A 6,280-nucleotide genomic window follows, 5' to 3' on the forward strand; every position below is an offset into this window, starting at 1 on the left:
ATAAGAATTGAATTATGGCTCGCATCTCTTTGCAACACCATTTTTCTAGACATCTTGCCACAACTGTCGCTCTTACGTCTCTGTGTACTGACGCTACTTACTCGTCAAACCGCTGTAAGACAACTAGCGCCATCTGTCAACCACCCCGGGTGGAAATATTCGTTCCGCAATGCTACTTTGCCACAATGCATTGTTTCAAATGTTTCTGCTTGTAAACTTTTTTTTGGATCAACCTACGTAAATTAAATGTGACCTTAAAACGGAATGTATAATATTGTTCTTTTTTATAAAAAATAGATATTATACTTTTTGAAAGAGTCATCTTTACTACATCCAGTTTTCTTCTATTTCATTTTTCTTTTTCTGTGTATTTCCTGTATTTTACATTTTTTAATTACAGACCCTTCAGAAACGTAAAATACGGGTTTTTCACTGTATATACCCCTTACTAGCTAATCTTGGTGAACTGAAAAATTGAATTCACTGCATCAAATGCTTCTAACCAGGAAACATCACGAGTTCAGTAATCATGAAAAAAGTTAAAAATGGTCGCATTCGAAAGAGTATCTTTAGAAAAAAATTTGACCCAAATAGTGTGTGCCCTCGTCCTTTTGTTTTTGAGATATGGCTAATCAAAGTCTGTCGAAATCTCACGAAAATTTGCCAAATTTAAAGACTTGGCAAGAAATGGAAAATACCACGTGATTTCATCGCCTGCGTCTAGCAAGACTCTCATTTCCATTTCTGGTCATCTGCAAAGCGCGTAAACGATGTTTCGAATTAACCCTTTACTTGTGTGGGAAGCCTGTGAAATGGAAACTAGAGAGCTTTATCCAGAGGAGCTACAACTTAATAACGAAATTGAACGTAGGATTTAACTTTGTAATCGTGATAATAATGCATTTCAGAATTTAAGTGCATTTCAAGTGTGTTTCACTTAACTAATTTAAGTTTGTACTCTTGTAATGAAATGTGTTGTAAGTAATTAATAATTATGTACGAGAATTAATATGAATAAGTAAAAAAAAACATGCTTATTAAAGCTTATATATTGAAAATAAAATGGATAGTTTTTGATGTTGAAAGAACATGATCATGTATTGTAGTATCCCAGCTCTTATTTATTTTTTCAAAAGTTATTATCATTCATGAAGTTTTATTGTCTGACCACTGCTAGCGAAAATGTTTAATTTAAAATCGAAAAAAATAATAATTAAAAAAGAGAAAACTATGGATAGCAAATGTCAAAAATTTGCACAGCAAAACTAACGATGTCGGAAATTACTTCATAACAGATTCTTATCAAAAATTTTATAGTCGACGTTCATTACAACAACCCCTGTAGTTCGAAAAAGTCTGTCACTGCAACTGAAAGTCGCTATAACGTAAATGCACATCATATTGCATGTTATTTAGTCATTTTTAAAAATGCTGAAGTCACTTTTACCAATTCTGTTTCGCGTTAGAAGGGAATTCAAATACGAGCAAAATAAAAATTAATACAGTTTTTTTTTATTTGACTTGTTAGAGGATTTACACATAACTTGAAAACGATACACATAACGAAAAACACACTGGAAATAACTGACAGAAATCTTTTTTTTTTTTAATTTGAGAACACGGTTTGAAATCTTTAAAAATGTCGTTTTCTTCGTATTTAGATACTGTTGAAGACTTCAGATTTACGACTTTTCAAAAAAAAAAACTTTAAAGTGTGTTTACCGTTTCTCTACGGTTATCATATTTTTTTCAAAACAGTTTCTTCATCGAAAAAACTCTTCCAGTGGAAATATTTCACCCGCAGAAGCATAAAAGTTTTAAACATCAGTTTTTTAAGTCTTAAGAATAACAAAAAATTCCATTGTTTTTACAATAAAATAAAACAAATATTTCGGGCTGTGGCGTTTTCCCCTATACAGTTGCACGTTAATATCCCGGAACACAAGCCCCTAAAAATTTCAATGCCGCAGTCTGTGCCACGACACCCCGCGTCATGGTAGTCACCCCGACTCAAGAATTAATACGATATTTCTCACGCGCTTTGGTGGTGACCAAATATGGAAGTGAAATGTCTTGTCAGATGCAGATGTTGAATTCGCGCCGTACCTTCCATTTCTGAACAAAACTCGCTAAATTTGGCGACTTTACTAAAAATTTCGGCAATTTTTAAGACATCATATTTCGATAACGTAGTCACGAGGGCACGTAGTTTCAGTGCCATAAACATGTTTTCCAATGCTCTTTCGAATGCCACCAATTTGGATTTTTTTTTAATTTCCTTGATCGTGATGTTTCCTGGTAAGACTGTGTACAGGCTACAACTACAACGTGTAGAGGAGGGTGTTCATTCTTGGGACACTTTTCAAATTTTAATTTTCAACATCAATTATTTGAATCAAATTTAAAGTCTAATAGTCACATTAAATTTACCCCAACATACTTCTATGCAATATTTTTTTTAAACATTCAGACAGTTTGAAAATAAAATATTGCCAGCCATTTAAAGTAAAAGTTCCATGCTGTCCCGAGGTACAACATCCTATTGTACCTTGGGACACATCCTGCTGTATTATGGGAAGTCTTCATGATTCAGGAAACAGCCATATACTTGAACCAATTTTGCCCCAGAAAACAAAAAAAAGAAAAATTTCCATGGAAGTGAATTAAATCACGAATAATTAATTATGAATTTTGAATAATGAATTATTATCTAACATTGAATGTGTTTAAAAGACTACATAAGATTAGAACATTGGTCCATGTTCCTAAATATATTTTAATTATTAAGAACCATACATATGTTGTAGCTTGGAACGTGTCCTAAGGTATAAAATGTTTGGCTGTGCCAAGGTACAATCACCATGTTGTTTAAGAAAAACCAAAATGATGGTCAATCAGGATACACTATCATTATTTTCTTTTAAGCAAAATATTTAAAGAACTACTCCATTATAACAAAATAAAATTCAGTTGCTTAGTTTTACAAATACAAAGACAGAAAATCAAATAAAAAATGAAGAAACTATCTACTTTGGAGTCGCTAAATTTTCTTTCTCTCACAAAATCATCAAATATGCTGATGACAAGGGTAGAAGTGACCGACTTGTCACATATAGGACATTTTCCACAAAAAATATAGGACAAATATAGGACACATTATATGAATAATTTTGCTATGAAAAAAGAAATAATACATATCATATATTATGTAATTATTCTTATCAATGTTTTTGTTTCAAAAAAAAAAAAAAAACCCTCAAATAAAATTATAACTTACATCTCAAATGACTTTCCTGTAGCTGAAAGAATAATTTTTGAAAAAAGTGTACTTTATAGACTAAATAACTGAACAAAATTTGAACAAAGCTGATTTTTATTTTTCTTCCTCACTCATGACCCAAGTACAAGTTCCACTATTATTTGATTTTATATCTAAACTGAACCTTTTACCACTTCTATTAAGAACAAAGAGAGCTTGAGGAGGGTCCTCCTGACGTTTTTCAGAGTTTTCTTCACGCTTGAGAGTTTTAGCATGCTGCCTCAAATGGTTGCAAAATGACAAACAGTTGCAAAAATGGCAAAATGCGGTAAAATCATCTTTTCCTTTAGTGCACATGCACCAAAAGTTGTACAATTAATGTCCTCCTGGTTCAACCACTCCACACGAAATTGTGTTAAGCAATGCGATTTCGCCATTCTAATTCCTATTAATACAACAAACTACGTTTTAACGTCATAAGGAACTAACATTCGATGATCCCAAAATTTTACAAAAAGAAAAGATTGCAAAAAGAATATTAGAAAATTCCAATTAGAAAATGCACTGAACACAAAAATATACCAACGATTTGATTTGATTTATGGTAGCACACATTGGGGTATATAGCTATTCTCAGCGGAGAAGATTTTACCTATAATAATCTACAACCTTTTTCCATATTTTATTTCCAGGACAATACACATGAAAGATGTACATTACATAGGAATAAAAGAACACTCATGGCTACAGACGGGAATCGAACCTGCGCCTCGCTGCTTACAAAGCAAGTCGGAGAAACCACACGGCCACCACGGCCCCTTTACCAACAAAAACGAAAACCCCCATGATGGAAAACAAAACAAACGGCTGTTGCCCCCCAAAAGCAAAATTCTAAAACCAACTTCAAACTTAGTTTTCGAAACTCCACCAACTATAGAGTGATGTCACATTGCTGTCGCCAATGAGAGAAGATGCCTGTTGCAGGATTTAGTCAGTTGCGTTTTTTAATTTGAAATTCGTTTCGGCACGTACTTTCAGCGAAAAATCCGATGTCAGAAAGTTTATTTACTGTTCTTTTTAAAAGATATATAGGATAAAAAAAGGGAATATAGAAAATATAAGACATTTTTGAAAAATATAGGAAATATAGGACAATTTTGATGCTTTTTTTGAAAATATAGGAAATATAGGATATATAGGACTACTTCGACCCCTGTGATGAAAAACCGACAAAAGTGCAGTTGGCTTCGTTTAAGATGCACTTGGCATCGCGTTTCTGGAACATTTAAATCTCTCATCCCTTTTGGAAATATTCGAACACCATCATTGATGTTTCTTGAGGATGATTATGAGACTGTGCTTTAACGAGTCCGGCCTCCATAGTGTGTTGAAAAGGATTATTAAATTTCTTAAAAATAAAAATATCAGCATGCTCAAAATGTCCATAGCGAAAACAGGAGCTCTTCTGCACAAGGCTGCCCCCTAGAGCCCTGTGACGTAAGCTTGTGACGTTTCAGAAGAGCGCACTTTGGCACGTGGGTTTTTAAAAATGCATTAAAAATCAATCATGGTGTTTTAAAATTTGGCGATGGTAAACTTATTAGTTTTGAGGATCAATTAACAATATCCAATAGTCAAAATAGGAATATTTAATAAGTTGCAACTTTTCTATTGTAAACTCGCGCCACCAAATGAGTATTTTATGTTAAGCAGTATTTCACATTAAAATTAAGCAAAAATATGCAATTGCATAAGCATATATGCCTTTGCACATAATCCGGGCTCTAATTTTGCTCTCCAGCATATTATAGATTGGCAACATGTCGACAGTATGTAATGAGATATGCTATTAACACAGAGGAAGACTTGTTATTATAATTAAAGCCAAACATCACAGCATGAGACTGATTTTGCTCTCCCACATATTATGACCTGACAATGAGGCAAAGTTAATCTTTTGACTTAACCTAGTCAAAAAGAAAACAGGTTAGGGAGACTGCTAGTGAAAGCAGGGGGATCGAAAAGAGTTTCCACCCCCTCCTTTCTTCTTTTTTTGAAGGGGAAGGAAGCCAGGGTTGGCCGGATTGGACCCAATTGGGTTGGACCCAATGGGTTTTTTTTGAAAAAACCCATTTAAAAAAACCCATTATTTAGCCCACTTTTGGGTTTTTTAAATTTTCTGAGAAGTTTAAAAAAAAATTAATTTAAATACTTTCACAATTTAAACTTCTTTTTTATTTGTTCTTTACCACAGACAATGGACATAAAAAAAATGAATTTTGAACTTTAATAGTATTTCTTAACTCTTAACGGCATTAAAAAAATTCTTCAAAGATTTTAATAAATGTATTTAACTTTTTTCTTTAACTGGTCAATAAATAACTCAAATTATCTTGAGTAAGTCCTGGCCTGTCTGATTTTCTCAATATTTGTAGATTGTACAGAGGAAACTACTTTAGCTTAAAGGTTTTCATGTGAATTATTTTCTGCAAACCAACACGTGACAAATTTCGAATTAACACACACACACAAGGTATATTTTTTAGAAATTAACAGGTTTTTCAAATGGTCAGACAGAAAACAGAATAGAGTGTACAGTATTTTCATTATCTTACGAAAAAGTTTAATATTTCTTACTCTGTACACAGAAATAGAAAAACAGGCAACATAAAATTCAATGTCTTGATTAAGCTGTAATTCAGTAAAAAGAGATTTTAACTGCTTGAGGTTCTACACTAGTTTTGCATAACAAAATGAAATACAATAAAGTAAAATGTTTTAAAAAAAAGGTAATTAAAAATGAACGATAGACTCGAGAAGTAACTTTGCCTTAACTGTTGGTAATCATGGAAACTAAAAAATCAGAAATTTCACCATTCTTATTTTTGTCATCTTTTATACTTTTCTTTAGAAAACGCTGAATTTTAACTAGTTTTCCAGCTTTTTTACCCCAAGACCATTTTTGCGCTTTGTCCATTTACTTACGCTACAATATGCTACAAGTACCCCACATTTTCCCTA

The sequence above is a fragment of the Uloborus diversus genome, chromosome 2 (genome assembly GCF_026930045.1).
Source record: "Uloborus diversus isolate 005 chromosome 2, Udiv.v.3.1, whole genome shotgun sequence".
Taxonomy (NCBI): Eukaryota; Metazoa; Arthropoda; class Arachnida; order Araneae; family Uloboridae; genus Uloborus; species Uloborus diversus.